Source organism: Anopheles moucheti, chromosome 2 (assembly GCF_943734755.1).
Source record: "Anopheles moucheti chromosome 2, idAnoMoucSN_F20_07, whole genome shotgun sequence".
In the NCBI taxonomy this organism is placed as follows: Eukaryota; Metazoa; Arthropoda; class Insecta; order Diptera; family Culicidae; genus Anopheles; species Anopheles moucheti.
Genome location: NC_069140.1, coordinates 38,751,275 through 38,770,621, shown reverse-complemented (window position 1 = coordinate 38,770,621; position 19,347 = coordinate 38,751,275).

Here is a 19,347-nt window from a genome sequence, read left to right as displayed (position 1 = left end):
TCTTGTCCGCCATCTGGTGTCCGCCATCTTGTTCGCCATCTTGTGTCCGCCATTTTGTGTCCGCCATCTTGTCCGCCATCTTGTCCGCCATCTTGTCCGCCATCTTGTCCGCCATCTTGTCCGCCATCTTGTCCGCCATCTTGTCCGCCATTTTGTCCGCCATCTTGTCCGCCATCTTGTCCGCCATCTTGTGTCCGCCATCTTGTGTCCGCCATCTTGTCCGCCATCTTGTCCGCCATCTTGTCCGGCATCTTGTGCCCGCCATCTTGGCCGCCATCTTGGCCGCCATCTTGTCCGCCATCTTGTCCGCCATCTTGGCCGCCATCTTGTCCGACATCTTGTGTCCGCCATCTTGTCCGCCATCTTGCCCGCCATCTTGTCCGGCATCTTGTGTCCGCCATCTTGGCCGCCATCTTGTCCGCCATCTTGTGTCCGCCATCTTGTGTCCGCCATCTTGTCCGCCATCTTGTCCGCCATCTTGTCCGCCATCTTGTGTCCGCCATCTTGTGTCCGCCATCTTGTCCGCCATCTTGTCCGCCATATTGTGTCCGCCATCTTGTCCGCCATCTTGTCCGCCATCTTGTCCGCCATCTTGTGTCCGCCATCTTGTCCGCCATCTTGTGTCCGCCATCTTGTCCGCCATCTTGTGTCCGCCATCTTGTCCGCCATCTTGTCCGCCATCTGGTGTCCGCCATCTTGTTCGCCATCTTGTGTCCGCCATTTTGTGTCCGCCATCTTGTCCGCCATCTTGTCCGCCATCTTGTCCGCCATCTTGTCCGCCATCTTGTCCGCCATCTTGTCCGCCATCTTGTCCGCCATTTTGTCCGCCATCTTGTCCGCCATCTTGTCCGCCATCTTGTGTCCGCCATCTTGTGTCCGCCATCTTGTCCGCCATCTTGTCCGCCATCTTGTCCGCCATCTTGTCCGCCATCTTGTCCGCCATCTTGTCCGCCATCTTGGCCGCCATCTTGTCCGCCATCTTGTCCGCCATCTTGTCCGCCATCTTGTGTCCGCCATCTTGTGTCCGCCATCTTGTCCGCCATCTTGTCCGCCATATTGTGTCCGCCATCTTGTCCGCCATCTTGTCCGCCATCTTGTCCGCCATCTTGTGTCCGCCATCTTGTCCGCCATCTTGTGTCCGCCATCTTGTCCGCCATCTTGTCCGCCATCTGGTGTCCGCCATCTTGTTCGCCATCTTGTGTCCGCCATTTTGTGTCCGCCATCTTGTCCGCCATCTTGTCCGCCATCTTGTCCGCCATCTTGTCCGCCATCTTGTCCGCCATCTTGTCCGCCATCTTGTCCGCCATTTTGTCCGCCATCTTGTCCGCCATCTTGTCCGCCATCTTGTGTCCGCCATCTTGTGTCCGCCATCTTGTCCGCCATCTTGTCCGCCATCTTGTCCGGCATCTTGTGCCCGCCATCTTGGCCGCCATCTTGGCCGCCATCTTGTCCGCCATCTTGTCCGCCATCTTGGCCGCCATCTTGTCCGACATCTTGTGTCCGCCATCTTGTCCGCCATCTTGCCCGCCATCTTGTCCGGCATCTTGTGTCCGCCATCTTGGCCGCCATCTTGTCCGCCATCTTGTGTCCGCCATCTTGTGTCCGCCATCTTGTCCGCCATCTTGTCCGCCATCTTGTCCGCCATCTTGTGTCCGCCATCTTGTGTCCGCCATCTTGTCCGCCATCTTGTCCGCCATATTGTGTCCGCCATCTTGTCCGCCATCTTGTCCGCCATCTTGTCCGCCATCTTGTGTCCGCCATCTTGTCCGCCATCTTGTGTCCGCCATCTTGTCCGCCATCTTGTGTCCGCCATCTTGTCCGCCATCTTGTCCGCCATCTGGTGTCCGCCATCTTGTTCGCCATCTTGTGTCCGCCATTTTGTGTCCGCCATCTTGTCCGCCATCTTGTCCGCCATCTTGTCCGCCATCTTGTCCGCCATCTTGTCCGCCATCTTGTCCGCCATTTTGTCCGCCATCTTGTCCGCCATCTTGTCCGCCATCTTGTGTCCGCCATCTTGTGTCCGCCATCTTGTCCGCCATCTTGTCCGCCATCTTGTCCGCCATCTTGTCCGCCATCTTGTCCGCCATCTTGTCCGCCATCTTGGCCGCCATCTTGTCCGCCATCTTGTGTCCGCCATCTTGTCCGCCATCTTGTCCGCCATCTGGTGTCCGCCATCTTGTTCGCCATCTTGTGTCCGCCATTTTGTGTCCGCCATCTTGTCCGCCATCTTGTCCGCCATCTTGTCCGCCATCTTGTCCGCCATCTTGTCCGCCATCTTGGCCGCCATCTTGTCCGCCATCTTGTGTCCGCCATCTTGTCCGCCATCTTGTCCGCCATCTTGTGTCCGCCATCTTGTGTCCGCCATCTTGTCCGCCATCTTGTCCGCCATCTTGTCCGCCATCTTGTCCGCCATCTTGTCCGCCATCTTGTCCACCATCTTGTCCGCCATCTTGTGTCCGCCATCTTGTCCGCCATCTTGTCCGCCATCTTGCCCGCCATCTTGTCCGGCATCTTGTGTCCGCCATCTTGGCCGCCATCTTGTCCGCCATCTTGTGTCCGCCATCTTGTGTCCGCCATCTTGTCCGCCATCTTGTCCGCCATCTTGTCCGCCATCTTGTGTCCGCCATCTTGTGTCCGCCATCTTGTCCGCCATCTTGTCCGCCATATTGTGTCCGCCATCTTGTCCGCCATCTTGTCCGCCATCTTGTCCGCCATCTTGTGTCCGCCATCTTGTCCGCCATCTTGTGTCCGCCATCTTGTCCGCCATCTTGTCCGCCATCTGGTGTCCGCCATCTTGTTCGCCATCTTGTGTCCGCCATTTTGTGTCCGCCATCTTGTCCGCCATCTTGTCCGCCATCTTGTCCGCCATCTTGTCCACCATCTTGTCCGCCATCTTGTCCGCCATCTTGTCCGCCATTTTGTCCGCCATCTTGTCCGCCATCTTGTCCGCCATCTTGTGTCCGCCATCTTGTGTCCGCCATCTTGTCCGCCATCTTGTCCGCCATCTTGTCCGGCATCTTGTGCCCGCCATCTTGGCCGCCATCTTGGCCGCCATCTTGTCCGCCATCTTGTCCGCCATCTTGGCCGCCATCTTGTCCGACATCTTGTGTCCGCCATCTTGTCCGCCATCTTGTCCGCCATCTTGTCCGCCATCTTGTGTCCGCCATCTTGTCCGCCATCTTGTCCGCCATCTTGTGTCCGCCATCTTGTCCGCCATCTTGTGTCCGCCATCTTGGCCGCCATCTTGTCCGCCATCTTGTCCGCCATCTTGGCCGCCATCTTGTCCGCCATCTTGTCCGCCATCTTGGCCGCCATCTTGTCCGCCATCTTGTGTCCGCCATCTTGTCCGCCATCTTGTCCGCCATCTTGTGTCCGCCATCTTGTGTCCGCCATCTTGTCCGCCATCTTGTCCGCCATCTTGTCCGCCATCTTGTCCGCCATCTTGTCCGCCATCTTGTCCACCATCTTGTCCGCCATCTTGTGTCCGCCATCTTGTCCGCCATCTTGTCCGCCATCTTGCCCGCCATCTTGTCCGGCATCTTGTGTCCGCCATCTTGGCCGCCATCTTGTCCGCCATCTTGTGTCCGCCATCTTGTGTCCGCCATCTTGTCCGCCATCTTGTCCGCCATCTTGTCCGCCATCTTGTGTCCGCCATCTTGTGTCCGCCATCTTGTGTCCGCCATCTTGTCCGCCATCTTGTCCGCCATCTTGTCCGCCATCTTGTCCGCCATCTTGTCCGCCATCTTGTCCGCCATCTTGGCCGCCATCTTGTCCGCCATCTTGTGTCCGCCATCTTGTCCGCCATCTTGTCCGCCATCTTGTGTCCGCCATCTTGTGTCCGCCATCTTGTCCGCCATCTTGTCCGCCATCTTGTCCGCCATCTTGTCCGCCATCTTGTCCGCCATCTTGTCCACCATCTTGTCCGCCATCTTGTGTCCGCCATCTTGTCCGCCATCTTGTCCGCCATCTTGCCCGCCATCTTGTCCGGCATCTTGTGTCCGCCATCTTGGCCGCCATCTTGTCCGCCATCTTGTGTCCGCCATCTTGTGTCCGCCATCTTGTCCGCCATCTTGTCCGCCATCTTGTCCGCCATCTTGTGTCCGCCATCTTGTCCGCCATCTTGTCCGCCATCTTGTCCGCCATCTTGTCCGGCATCTTGTGTCCGCCATCTTGTCCGCCATCTTGTCCGCCATCTTGTGTCCGCCATCTTGTGTCCGCCATCTTGTCCGCCATCTTGTCCGCCATCTTGTGTCCGCCATCTTGTTCGCCATCTTGTGTCCGCCATCTTGTGTCCGCCATCTTGTCCGCCATCTTGTCCGCCATCTTGTCCGCCATCTTGTCCGCCATCTTGTCCGCCATCTTGTCCGCCATCTTGGCCGCCATCTTGTCCGCCATCTTGTGTCCGCCATCTTGTCCGCCATCTTGTCCGCCATCTTGTGTCCGCCATCTTGTGTCCGCCATCTTGTCCGCCATCTTGTCCGCCATCTTGTCCGCCATCTTGTCCGCCATCTTGTCCGCCATCTTGTCCACCATCTTGTCCGCCATCTTGTGTCCGCCATCTTGTCCGCCATCTTGTCCGCCATCTTGCCCGCCATCTTGTCCGGCATCTTGTGTCCGCCATCTTGGCCGCCATCTTGTCCGCCATCTTGTGTCCGCCATCTTGTGTCCGCCATCTTGTCCGCCATCTTGTCCGCCATCTTGTCCGCCATCTTGTGTCCGCCATCTTGTGTCCGCCATCTTGTCCGCCATCTTGTCCGCCATATTGTGTCCGCCATCTTGTCCGCCATCTTGTCCGCCATCTTGTCCGCCATCTTGTGTCCGCCATCTTGTCCGCCATCTTGTGTCCGCCATCTTGTCCGCCATCTTGTGTCCGCCATCTTGTCCGCCATCTTGTCCGCCATCTGGTGTCCGCCATCTTGTTCGCCATCTTGTGTCCGCCATTTTGTGTCCGCCATCTTGTCCGCCATCTTGTCCGCCATCTTGTCCGCCATCTTGTCCGCCATCTTGTCCGCCATCTTGTCCGCCATCTTGTCCGCCATTTTGTCCGCCATCTTGTCCGCCATCTTGTCCGCCATCTTGTGTCCGCCATCTTGTGTCCGCCATCTTGTCCGCCATCTTGTCCGCCATCTTGTCCGGCATCTTGTGCCCGCCATCTTGGCCGCCATCTTGGCCGCCATCTTGTCCGCCATCTTGTCCGCCATCTTGGCCGCCATCTTGTCCGACATCTTGTGTCCGCCATCTTGTCCGCCATCTTGTCCGCCATCTTGTCCGCCATCTTGTGTCCGCCATCTTGTCCGCCATCTTGTCCGCCATCTTGTGTCCGCCATCTTGTCCGCCATCTTGTGTCCGCCATCTTGGCCGCCATCTTGTCCGCCATCTTGTCCGCCATCTTGGCCGCCATCTTGTCCGCCATCTTGTCCGCCATCTTGGCCGCCATCTTGTCCGCCATCTTGTGTCCGCCATCTTGTCCGCCATCTTGTCCGCCATCTTGTGTCCGCCATCTTGTGTCCGCCATCTTGTCCGCCATCTTGTCCGCCATCTTGTCCGCCATCTTGTCCGCCATCTTGTCCGCCATCTTGTCCACCATCTTGTCCGCCATCTTGTGTCCGCCATCTTGTCCGCCATCTTGTCCGCCATCTTGCCCGCCATCTTGTCCGGCATCTTGTGTCCGCCATCTTGGCCGCCATCTTGTCCGCCATCTTGTGTCCGCCATCTTGTGTCCGCCATCTTGTCCGCCATCTTGTCCGCCATCTTGTCCGCCATCTTGTGTCCGCCATCTTGTGTCCGCCATCTTGTGTCCGCCATCTTGTCCGCCATCTTGTCCGCCATCTTGTCCGCCATCTTGTCCGCCATCTTGTCCGCCATCTTGTCCGCCATCTTGGCCGCCATCTTGTCCGCCATCTTGTGTCCGCCATCTTGTCCGCCATCTTGTCCGCCATCTTGTGTCCGCCATCTTGTGTCCGCCATCTTGTCCGCCATCTTGTCCGCCATCTTGTCCGCCATCTTGTCCGCCATCTTGTCCGCCATCTTGTCCACCATCTTGTCCGCCATCTTGTGTCCGCCATCTTGTCCGCCATCTTGTCCGCCATCTTGCCCGCCATCTTGTCCGGCATCTTGTGTCCGCCATCTTGGCCGCCATCTTGTCCGCCATCTTGTGTCCGCCATCTTGTGTCCGCCATCTTGTCCGCCATCTTGTCCGCCATCTTGTCCGCCATCTTGTGTCCGCCATCTTGTCCGCCATCTTGTCCGCCATCTTGTCCGCCATCTTGTCCGGCATCTTGTGTCCGCCATCTTGTCCGCCATCTTGTCCGCCATCTTGTGTCCGCCATCTTGTGTCCGCCATCTTGTCCGCCATCTTGTCCGCCATCTTGTGTCCGCCATCTTGTTCGCCATCTTGTGTCCGCCATCTTGTGTCCGCCATCTTGTCCGCCATCTTGTCCGCCATCTTGTCCGCCATCTTGTCCGCCATCTTGTCCGCCATCTTGTCCGCCATCTTGGCCGCCATCTTGTCCGCCATCTTGTGTCCGCCATCTTGTCCGCCATCTTGTCCGCCATCTTGTCCGCCATCTTGTCCGCCATCTTGGCCGCCATCTTGTGTCCGCCATCTTGTGTCCGCCATCTTGTGTCCGCCATCTTGTCCGCCATCTTGGCCGCCATCTTGGGCGCCATCTTGTCCGCCATCTTGGCCGCCATCTTGTCCGCCATCTTGTCCGCCATCGTGTCCGCCATCTTGTCCGCCATCTTGTCCGCCATCTTGTCCGCCATCTTGTGTCCCCCATCTTGTCCGCCATCTTGTCCGCCATCTTGTCCGCCATCTTGTCCGCCATCTTGTGTCCGCCATCTTGTCCGCCATCTTGTGTCCGCCATCTTGTCCGCCATCTTGGCCGCCATCTTGTCCGCCATCTTGTGTCCGCCATCTTGTCCGGCACCTTGTGTACGCCATCTTAACCGCCATCTTGGCCGCCATCTTGTACGCCATCTTGTGTCCGCCATCTTGTGTCCGCCATCTTATCCGCCATCTTGTCCGCCATCTTGTCCGTCATCTTGTGTCCGCCATCTTGTCCGCCATCTTGTCCGCCATCTTGGCCGCCATCTTGTCCGCCATACTGTCCGCCATCTTGTCCGCCATCTTATCCGCCATCTTGTCCGCCATCTTGTCCGCCATCTTGTCCGCCATCTTGTCCGCCATCTTGTGTCCGCCATCTTGTCCGCCATCTTGTGTCCGCCATCTTGTCCGCCATCTTGTGTCCGCCATCTTGGAAGCCATCTTGTGTGCGCCATCTTGTCCGCCATCTTGTGTCCGCCATCTTGTCCGCCATCTTGTCCACCATCTTGTGTCCGCCATCTTGTTCGCCATCTTGTGTCCGCCATCTTGTCCGCCATCTTGGCCGCCATCTTGTCCGCCATCTTGTCCGCCATCTTGTGTCCGCCATCTTGTCCGCCATCTTGTGTCCGCCATCTTGTCCGCCATCTTGTCCGCCATCTTGTCCGCCATCTTGTCCGCCATCTTGTCCGCCATCTTGTCCGCCATCTTGTCCGCCATCTTGTCCGCCATCTTGTCCGCCATCTTGTCCGCCATCTTGTCCACCATCTTGTCCGCCATCTTGTGTCCGCCATCTTGTGTCCGCCATCTTGTCCGCCATCTTGGCCGCCATCTTGTACGCCATCTTGTGTCCGCCATCTTGTGTCCGCCATCTTGTCCGCCATCTTGTCCGCCATCTTGTCCGTCATCTTGTGTCCGCCATCTTGTCCGCTATCTTGGCCGCCATCTTGTCCGCCATCTTGTCCGCCATCTTGTCCGCCATCTTGTCCGTCATCTTGTGTCCGCCATCTTGTCCGCCATCTTGTCCGCCATCTTGCCCGCCATCTTGTCCGGCATCTTGTGTCCGCCATCTTGGCCGCCATCTTGTCCGCCATCTTGTGTCCGCCATCTTGTGTCCGCCATCTTGTCCGCCATCTTGTCCGCCATCTTGTCCGCCATCTTGTGTCCGCCATCTTGTGTCCGCCATCTTGTCCGCCATATTGTGTCCGCCATCTTGTCCGCCATCTTGTCCGCCATCTTGTGTCCGCCATCTTGTCCGCCATCTTGTCCGCCATCTTGTGTCCGCCATCTTGTTCGCCATCTTGTGTCCGCCATCTTGTCCGCCATCTTGTCCGCCATCTTGGCCGCCATCTTTTGTCCGCCATCTTGTGTCCGCCATCTTGTGTCCGCCATCTTGTCTGCCATCTTGTCCGCCATCTTGTGTACGCCATCTTGTCCGCCATCTTGTCCGCCATCTTGTCCGCCATCTTGGCCGCCATCTTGTCCGCCATCTTGTGTCCGCCATCTTGGCCGCCATCTTGGCCGCCATCTTGTCCGCCATCTTATCCGCCATCTTATCCGCCATCTTGTCCGCCATCTTGTCCGCCATCTTGTGTCAGCCATCTTGTCCGCCATCTTGTGTCCGCCATCTTGTCCGCCATCTTGTGTCCGCCATCTTGTCCGCCATCTTGTGTCCGCCATCTTGTCCGCCATCTTGTGTCCGCCATCTTGTCCGCCATCTTGTCCGCCATCTTGGCCGCCATCTTGTGTCCGCCATCTTGTCCGCCATCTTGTCCGCCATCTTGTCCGCCATCTTGGCCGCCATCTTGTGTCCGCCATCTTGTGTCCGCCATCTTGTGTCCGCCATCTTGTGTCCGCCATCTTGTCCGCCATCTTGTGTCCGCCATCTTGTCCGCCATCTTGTGTCCGCCATCTTGTCCGCCATCTTGTGTCCGCCATCTTGTCCGCCATCTTGTCCGCCATCTTGTGTCCGCCATCTTGTCCGCCATCTTGTGTCCGCCATCTTGTCCGCCATCTTGTCCGCCATCTTGTCCGCCATCTTGTCCGACATCTTGTGTCCGCCATCTTGTTCGCCATCTTGTGTCCGCCATCTTGTCCGCCATCTTGGCCGCCATCTTGTCCGCCATCTTGTGTCCGCCATCTTGTCCGCCATCTTGTGTCCGCCATCTTGTGTCCGCCATCTTGTCCGCCATCTTGTGTCCGCCATCTTGTCCGCCATCTTGTGTCCGCCATCTTGTGTCCGCCATCTTGTCCGCCATCTTGTCCGCCATCTTGTCCGCCATCTTGTGTCCGCCATCTTGTCCGCCATCTTGTCCGCCATCTTGTCCGCCATCTTGTGTCCGCCATCTTGTCCGCCATCTTGTCCGCCATCTTGTGTCCGCCATCTTGTCCGCCATCTTGTCCGCCATCTTGTCCGCCATCTTGTGTCCGCCATCTTTTCCGCCATCTTGTCCGCCATCTTGTCCGCCATCTTGTCCGCCATCTTGTCCGCCATCTTGTCCGCCATCTTGTCCGCCATCTTGTCCGCCATCTTGTCCGCCATCTTGTGTCCGCCATCTTGTCCGCCATCTTGTCCGCCATCTTGTCCGCCATCTTGTCCGCCATCTTGTGTCCGCCATCTTGTCCGCCATCTTGTCCGCCATCTTGTCCGCCATCTTATCCGCCATCTTGTGTCCGCCATCTTGTCCGCCATCTTGTCCGCCATCTTGTGTCCGCCATCTTGTCCGCCATCTTGTGTCCGCCATCTTGTCCGCCATCTTGTGTCCGCCATCTTGTCCGCCATCTTGTCCGCCATCTTGTGTCCGCCATCTTGTCCGCCATCTTGTCCGGCATCTTGTGCCCGCCATCTTGGCCGCCATCTTGGCCGCCATCTTGTCCGCCATCTTATCCGCCATCTTGTCCGCCATCTTGTGTCCGCCATCTTGTCCGCCATCTTGTCCGCCATCTTGTGTCCGCCATCTTGTCCGCCATCTTGTCCGCCATCTTGTGTCCGCCATCTTGTCCGCCATCTTGTGTCTGCCATCTTGTCCGCCATCTTGTGTCCGCCATCTTGTCCGCCATCTTGTGTCCGCCATCTTGTCCGCCATCTTGTCCGCCATCTTGTCCGCCATCTTGTCCGCCATCTTGTCCGCCATCTTGTGTCCGCCATCTTGTCCGCCATCTTGTGTCCGCCATCTTGTCCGCCATCTTGTGTCCGCCATCTTGTCCGCCATCTTGTGTCCGCCATCTTGTCCGCCATCTTGTCCGCCATCTTGTGTCCGCCATCTTGTTCGCCATCTTGTGTCCGCCATCTTGTCCGCCATCTTGTCCGCCATCTTGTCCGCCATCTTGTCCGCCATCTTGTCCGCCATCTTGTCCGCCATCTTGGCCGCCATCTTGTCCGCCATCTTGTCCGCCATCTTGTCCGCCATCTTGTCCGCCATCTTGTCCGCCATCTTGTCCGCCATCTTATCCGCCATCTTGTGTCCGCCATCTTGTCCGCCATCTTGTCCGCCATCTTGTCCGCCATCTTGTCCGCCATCTTGTGTCCGCCATCTTGTCCGCCATCTTGTTCGGCACCTTGTGTACGCCATCTTGTCCGCCATCTTGGCCGCCATCTTGTACGCCATCTTGGCCGCCATCTTGTCCGCCATCTTGTCCGCCATCTTGGCCGCCATCTTGTGTCCGCCATCTTGTCCGGCATCTTGTGTCCGCCATCTTGTCCGCCATCTTGTCCGCCATCTTGTCCGCCATCTTGTCCGCCATCTTGTCCGCCATCTTGTCCACCATCTTGTCCGCCATCTTGTCCGCCATCTTGTCCGCCATCTTGTGTCCGCCATCTTGTCCGCCATCTTGTCCGCCATCTTGTCCGGCATCTTGTGCCCGCCATCTTGTGTCCGCCATCTTGTCCGCCATCTTGTCCGCCATCTTGTCCGCCATCTTGTGTCCGCCATCTTGTGTCCGCCATCTTGCCCGCCATCTTGTGTCCGCCATCTTGTCCGCCATCTTGGCCGCCATTTTGGCCGCCATCCTGTCCGCCATCGTGTCCGCCATCTTGTCCGCCATCTTGTCCGCCATCTTGTCCGCCATCTTGTGTCCGCCATCTTGTGTCCGCCATCTTGTCCGCCATCTTGTCCGCCATCTTGTCCGCCATCTTGTCCGCCATCTTGTGTCCGCCATCTTGTCCGCCATCTTGTCCGCCATCTTGTCCGCCATCTTGTCCGCCATCTTGGCCGCCATCTTGTGTCCGCCATCTTGTCCGCCATCTTATCCGCCATCTTGTGTCCGCCATCTTGTCCGCCATCTTGTCCGCCATCTTGTCCGCCATCTTGTCCGCCATCTTGTCCGCCATCTTGTGTCCGCCATCTTGTCCGCCATCTTGTCCGGCACCTTGTGTACGCCATCTTGTCCGCCATCTTGGCCGCCATCTTGTACGCCATCTTGGCCGCCATCTTGTCCGCCATCTTGTCCGCCATCTTGTCCGCCATCTTGGCCGCCATCTTGTGTCCGCCATCTTGTCCGGCATCTTGTGTCCGCCATCTTGTCCGCCATCTTGTCCGCCATCTTGTCCGCCATCTTGTCCGCCATCTTGTCCGCCATCTTGTCCGCCATCTTGGCCGCCATTTTGGCCGCCATCTTGTCTTCCATCTTGTCCGCCATCTTGTCCGGCATCTTGTGTCCGGCATCTTGTGTCCGCCATCTTGTCCGCCATCTTGGCCGCCATTTTGGCCGCCATCTTGTCCGCCATCTTGTCCGCCATCTTGTCCGCCAACTTGTCCGCCATCTTGTCCGCCATCTTGTGTCCGCCATCTTGTGTCCGCCATCTTATCCGCCATCTTGTCCGCCATCTTGTCCGCCATCTTGTGTCCGCCATCTTGTCCGCCATCTTGTCCGCCATCTTGTCCGGCACCTTGTGTCCGCCATCTTGTCCGCCATCTTGGCCGCCATCTTGTACGCCATCTTGTGTCCGCCATCTTGTGTCCGCCATCTTGTCCGCCATCTTGTCCGCCATCTTGTCCGTCATCTTGTGTCCGCCATCTTGTCCGCCATCTTGGCCGCCATCTTGTCCGCCATCTTGTGTCCGCCATCTTGTCCGCCATCTTGTCCGCCATCTTGTCCGGCATCTTGTGTCCGGCATCTTGTGTCCGCCATCTTGTCCGCCATCTTGGCCGCCATTTTGGCCGCCATCTTGTCCGCCATCTTGTCCGCCATCTTGTCCGCCATCTTGTCCGCCATCTTGTGTCCGCCATCTTGTGTCCGCCATCTTGTGTCCGCCATCTTGTCCGCCATCTTGTCCGCCATCTTGTGTCCGCCATCTTGTCCGCCATCTTGTCCGGCATCTTGTGCCCGCCATCTTGTGTCCGCCATCTTGTGTCCGCCATCTTGTCCGCCATCTTGGCCGCCATCTTGGCCGCCATCTTGTCCGCCATCTTGGCCGCCATCTTGTCCGCCATCTTGTCCGCCATCGTGTCCGCCATCTTGTCCGCCATCTTGTCCGCCATCTTGTCCGCCATCTTGTGTCCCCCATCTTGTCCGCCATCTTGTCCGCCATCTTGTCCGCCATCTTGTCCGCCATCTTATCCGCCATCTTGTGTCCGCCATCTTGTCCGCCATCTTGTCCGCCATCTTGTCCGCCATCTTGTCCGCCATCTTGTCCGCCATCTTGTGTCCGCCATCTTGTCCGCCATCTTGTCCGGCACCTTGTGTACGCCATCTTGTCCGCCATCTTGGCCGCCATCTTGTACGCCATCTTGTGTCCGCCATCTTGTCCGCCATCTTGTCCGTCATCTTGTGTCCGCCATCTTGTCCGCCATCTTGTCCGCCATCTTGGCCGCCATTTTGTCCGCCATACTGTCCGCCATCTTGTCCGCCATCTTATCCGCCATCTTGTCCGCCATCTTCTCCGCCATCTTGTCCGCCATCTTGTCCGCCATCTTGTGTCCGCCATCTTGTCCGCCATCTTGTGTCCGCCATCTTGTCCGCCATCTTGTGTCCGCCATCTTGTCCGCCATCTTGTGTCCGCCATCTTGTCCGCCATCTTGTGTCCGCCATCTTGTCCGCCATCTTGTCCGCCATCTTGTGTCCGCCATCTTGTCCGCCATCTTGTCCGCCATCTTGTCCGCCATCTTGTCCGCCATCTTGTCCACCATCTTGTCCGCCATCTTGTGTCCGCCATCTTGTCCGCCATCTTGGCCGCCATCTTGTACGCCATCTTGTGTCCGCCATCTTGTGTCCGCCATCTTGTCCGCCATCTTGTCCGTCATCTTGTGTCCGCCATCTTGTCCGCCATCTTGGCCGCCATCTTGTCCGCCATCTTGTGTCCGCCATCTTGTCCGCCATCTTGTCCGCCATCTTGTCCGGCATCTTGTGTCCGGCTTCTTGTGTCCGCCATCTTGTCCGCCATCTTGTCCGCCATCTTGTGTCCGCCATCTTGTCCGCCATCTTGTCCGCCATCTTGTGTCCGCCATCTTGTTCGCCATCTTGTGTCCGCCATCTTGGCCGCCATTTTGGCCGCCATCTTGTCCGCCATCTTGTCCGCCATCTTGTCCGCCATCTTGTCCGCCATCTTGTCCGCCATCTTGTGTCCGCCATCTTGTCCGCCATCTTGTCCGCCATCTTGTGTCCGCCATCTTGTTCGCCATCTTGTGTCCGCCATCTTGTCCGCCATCTTGGCCGCCATCTTGTGTCCGCCATATTGTGTCCGCCATCTTGTGTCCGCCATCTTGTCCACCATCTTGTGTCCGCCATCTTGTGTCCGCCATCTTGTCTGCCATCTTGTCCGCCATCTTGTGTACGCCATCTTGTGTCCGCCATCTTGTCCGCCATCTTGTCCGCCATCTTGTCCGCCATCTTGGCCGCCATCTTGTCCGCCATCTTGTGTCCGCCATCTTGTCCGCCATCTTGTGTCCGCCATCTTGTCCGCCATCTTGTCCGCCATCTTGTCCGCCATCTTTTGTCCGCCATCTTGTCCGCCATCTTGTCCGCCATCTTGTGTCCGCCATCTTGTTCGCCATCTTGTGTCCGCCATCTTGTCCGCCATCTTGTCCGCCATCTTGGCCGCCATCTTGTCCGCCATATTGTGTCCGCCATCTTGTGTCCGCCATCTTGTGTCCGCCATCTTGTCCGCCATCTTGTGTCCGCCATCTTGTGTCCGCCATCTTGGCCGCCATCTTGTCCGCCATCTTGTCCGCCATCTTGTCCGCCATCTTGGCCGCCATCTTGTCCGCCATCTTGTGTCCGCCATCTTGTCCGCCATACTGTCCGCCATCTTGTCCGCCATCTTGTCCGCCATCTTGTCCGCCATCTTGTCCGCCATCTTGTGTCCGCCATCTTGTCCGCCATCTTGTCCGCCATCTTGTCCGCCATCTTGTCCGCCATCTTGTCCGCCATCTTGTCCGCCATCTTGTCCGCCATCTTGTCCGCTATCTTGTCCACCATCTTGTCCGCCATCTTGTCCGGCACCTTGTGTCCGCCATCTTGTCCGCCATCTTGGCCGCCATCTTGTGTGCCATCTTGTGTCCGCCATCTTGTCCGCCATCTTGTCCGCCATCTTGTCCGCCATCTTGTCCGCCATCTTGTCCGCCATCTTGTCCGCCATCTTGTGTCCGCCATCTTGTCCGCCATCTTGTCCGCCATCTTGTCCGGCATCTTGTGCCCGCCATCTTGTCCGCCATCTTGTCCGCCATCTTGTCCGCCATCTTGTCCGCCATCTTGTGTCCGCCATCTTGTCCGCCATCTTGTCCGGCACCTTGTGTACGCCATCTTGTCCGCCATCTTGGCCGCCATCTTGTACGCCATCTTGGCCGCCATCTTGTCCGCCATCTTGTCCGCCATCTTGTCCGCCATCTTGGCCGCCATCTTGTGTCCGCCATCTTGTCCGGCATCTTGTGTCCGCCATCTTGTCCGCCATCTTGTCCGCCATCTTGTCCGCCATCTTGTCCGCCATCTTGTCCGCCATCTTGTCCGCCATCTTGGCCGCCATTTTGGCCGCCATCTTGTCTTCCATCTTGTCCGCCATCTTGTCCGGCATCTTGTGTCCGGCATCTTGTGTCCGCCATCTTGTCCGCCATCTTGGCCGCCATTTTGGCCGCCATCTTGTCCGCCATCTTGTCCGCCATCTTGTCCGCCAACTTGTCCGCCATCTTGTCCGCCATCTTGTGTCCGCCATCTTGTGTCCGCCATCTTATCCGCCATCTTGTCCGCCATCTTGTCCGCCATCTTGTGTCCGCCATCTTGTCCGCCATCTTGTCCGCCATCTTGTCCGGCACCTTGTGTCCGCCATCTTGTCCGCCATCTTGGCCGCCATCTTGTACGCCATCTTGTGTCCGCCATCTTGTGTCCGCCATCTTGTCCGCCATCTTGTCCGCCATCTTGTCCGTCATCTTGTGTCCGCCATCTTGTCCGCCATCTTGGCCGCCATCTTGTCCGCCATCTTGTGTCCGCCATCTTGTCCGCCATCTTGTCCGCCATCTTGTCCGGCATCTTGTGTCCGGCATCTTGTGTCCGCCATCTTGTCCGCCATCTTGGCCGCCATTTTGGCCGCCATCTTGTCCGCCATCTTGTCCGCCATCTTGTCCGCCATCTTGTCCGCCATCTTGTGTCCGCCATCTTGTGTCCGCCATCTTGTGTCCGCCATCTTGTCCGCCATCTTGTCCGCCATCTTGTCCGGCATCTTGTGCCCGCCATCTTGTGTCCGCCATCTTGTGTCCGCCATCTTGTCCGCCATCTTGGCCGCCATCTTGGCCGCCATCTTGTCCGCCATCTTGGCCGCCATCTTGTCCGCCATCTTGTGTCCGCCATCTTGTGTCCGCCATCTTGTCCGCCATCTTGTCCGCCATCTTGTCCGTCATCTTGTGTCCGCCATCTTGTCCGCCATCTTGGCCGCCATCTTGTCCGTCATCTTGTGTCCGCCATCTTGTCCGCCATCTTGTCCGCCATCTTGGCCGCCATTTTGTCCGCCATACTGTCCGCCATCTTGTCCGCCATCTTATCCGCCATCTTGTCCGCCATCTTGTCCGCCATCTTGTCCGCCATCTTGTCCGCCATCTTGTGTCCGCCATCTTGTCCGCCATCTTGTCCGCCATCTTGTCCGGCACCTTGTGTCCGCCATCTTGTCCGCCATCTTGGCCGCCATCTTGTACGCCATCTTGTGTCCGCCATCTTGTGTCCGCCATCTTGTCCGCCATCTTGTCCGCCATCTTGTCCGCCATCTTGTCCGGCATCTTGTGCCCGCCATCTTGTGTCCGCCATCTTGTGTCCGCCATCTTGTCCGCCATCTTGTACGCCATCTTGTGTCCGCCATCTTGTGTCCGCCATCTTGTCCGCCATCTTGTCCGTCATCTTGTGTCCGCCATCTTGTCCGCCATCTTGGCCGCCATCTTGTCCGCCATCTTGTGTCCGCCATCTTGTCCGCCATCTTGTCCGCCATCTTGTCCGGCATCTTGTGTCCGGCTTCTTGTGTCCGCCATCTTGTCCGCCATCTTGTCCGCCATCTTGTGTCCGCCATCTTGTCCGCCATCTTGTCCGCCATCTTGTGTCCGCCATCTTGTTCGCCATCTTGTGTCCGCCATCTTGGCCGCCATTTTGGCCGCCATCTTGTCCGCCATCTTGTCCGCCATCTTGTCCGCCATCTTGTCCGCCATCTTGTCCGCCATCTTGTGTCCGCCATCTTGTCCGCCATCTTGTCCGCCATCTTGTGTCCGCCATCTTGTTCGCCATCTTGTGTCCGCCATCTTGTCCGCCATCTTGGCCGCCATCTTGTGTCCGCCATATTGTGTCCGCCATCTTGTGTCCGCCATCTTGTCCACCATCTTGTGTCCGCCATCTTGTGTCCGCCATCTTGTCTGCCATCTTGTCCGCCATCTTGTGTACGCCATCTTGTGTCCGCCATCTTGTCCGCCATCTTGTCCGCCATCTTGTCCGCCATCTTGGCCGCCATCTTGTCCGCCATCTTGTCCGCCATCTTGTCCGCCATCTTTTGTCCGCCATCTTGTCCGCCATCTTGTCCGCCATCTTGTGTCCGCCATCTTGTTCGCCATCTTGTGTCCGCCATCTTGTCCGCCATCTTGTCCGCCATCTTGGCCGCCATCTTGTCCGCCATATTGTGTCCGCCATCTTGTGTCCGCCATCTTGTGTCCGCCATCTTGTCCGCCATCTTGTGTCCGCCATCTTGTGTCCGCCATCTTGGCCGCCATCTTGTCCGCCATCTTGTCCGCCATCTTGTCCGCCATCTTGGCCGCCATCTTGTCCGCCATCTTGTGTCCGCCATCTTGTCCGCCATACTGTCCGCCATCTTGTCCGCCATCTTGTCCGCCATCTTGTCCGCCATCTTGTCCGCCATCTTGTGTCCGCCATCTTGTCCGCCATCTTGTCCGCCATCTTGTCCGCCATCTTGTCCGCCATCTTGTCCGCCATCTTGTCCGCCATCTTGTCCGCTATCTTGTCCACCATCTTGTCCGCCATCTTGTCCGGCACCTTGTGTCCGCCATCTTGTCCGCCATCTTGGCCGCCATCTTGTGTGCCATCTTGTGTCCGCCATCTTGTCCGCCATCTTGTCCGCCATCTTGTCCGCCATCTTGTCCGCCATCTTGTCCGCCATCTTGTCCGCCATCTTGTGTCCGCCATCTTGTCCGCCATCTTGTCCGCCATCTTGTCCGGCATCTTGTGCCCGCCATCTTGTCCGCCATCTTGTCCGCCATCTTGTCCGCCATCTTGTCCGCCATCTTGTGTCCGCCATCTTGTCCGCCATCTTGTCCGGCACCTTGTGTACGCCATCTTGTCCGCCATCTTGGCCGCCATCTTGTACGCCATCTTGGCCGCCATCTTGTCCGCCATCTTGTCCGCCATCTTGTCCGCCATCTTGGCCGCCATCTTGTGTCCGCCATCTTGTCCGGCATCTTGTGTCCGCCATCTTGTCCGCCATCTTGTCCGCCATCTTGTCCGCCATCTTGTCCGCCATCTTGTCCGCCATCTTGTCCGCCATCTTGGCCGCCATTTTGGCCGCCATCTTGTCTTCCATCTTGTCCGCCATCTTGTCCGGCATCTTGTGTCCGGCATCTTGTGTCCGCCATCTTGTCCGCCATCTTGGCCGCCATTTTGGCCGCCATCTTGTCCGCCATCTTGTCCGCCATCTTGTCCGCCAACTTGTCCGCCATCTTGTCCGCCATCTTGTGTCCGCCATCTTGTGTCCGCCATCTTATCCGCCATCTTGTCCGCCATCTTGTCCGCCATCTTGTGTCCGCCATCTTGTCCGCCATCTTGTCCGCCATCTTGTCCGGCACCTTGTGTCCGCCATCTTGTCCGCCATCTTGGCCGCCATCTTGTACGCCATCTTGTGTCCGCCATCTTGTGTCCGCCATCTTGTCCGCCATCTTGTCCGCCATCTTGTCCGTCATCTTGTGTCCGCCATCTTGTCCGCCATCTTGGCCGCCATCTTGTCCGCCATCTTGTGTCCGCCATCTTGTCCGCCATCTTGTCCGCCATCTTGTCCGGCATCTTGTGTCCGGCATCTTGTGTCCGCCATCTTGTCCGCCATCTTGGCCGCCATTTTGGCCGCCATCTTGTCCGCCATCTTGTCCGCCATCTTGTCCGCCATCTTGTCCGCCATCTTGTGTCCGCCATCTTGTGTCCGCCATCTTGTGTCCGCCATCTTGTCCGCCATCTTGTCCGCCATCTTGTCCGGCATCTTGTGCCCGCCATCTTGTGTCCGCCATCTTGTGTCCGCCATCTTGTCCGCCATCTTGGCCGCCATCTTGGCCGCCATCTTGTCCGCCATCTTGGCCGCCATCTTGTCCGCCATCTTGTCCGCCATCGTGTCCGCCATCTTGTCCGCCATCTTGTCCGCCATCTTGTCCGCCATCTTGTGTCCCCCATCTTGTCCGCCATCTTGTCCGCCATCTTGTCCGCCATCTTGTCCGCCATCTTATCCGCCATCTTGTGTCCGCCATCTTGTCCGCCATCTTGTCCGCCATCTTGTCCGCCATCTTGTCCGCCATCTTGTCCGCCATCTTGTGTCCGCCATCTTGTCCGCCATCTTGTCCGGCACCTTGTGTACGCCATCTTGTCCGCCATCTTGGCCGCCATCTTGTACGCCATCTTGTGTCCGCCATCTTGTGTCCGCCATCTTGTCCGCCATCTTGTCCGTCATCTTGTGTCCGCCATCTTGTCCGCCATCTTGTCCGCCATCTTGGCCGCCATTTTGTCCGCCATACTGTCCGCCATCTTGTCCGCCATCTTATCCGCCATCTTGTCCGCCATCTTGTCCGCCATCTTGTCCGCCATCTTGTCCGCCATCTTGTGTCCGCCATCTTGTCCGCCATCTTGTGTCCGCCATCTTGTCCGCCATCTTGTGTCCGCCATCTTGTCCGCCATCTTGTGTCCGCCATCTTGTCCGCCATCTTGTGTCCGCCATCTTGTCCGCCATCTTGTCCGCCATCTTGTGTCCGCCATCTTGTCCGCCATCTTGTCCGCCATCTTGTCCGCCATCTTGTCCGCCATCTTGTCCGCCATCTTGTCCACCATCTTGTCCGCCATCTTGTGTCCGCCAT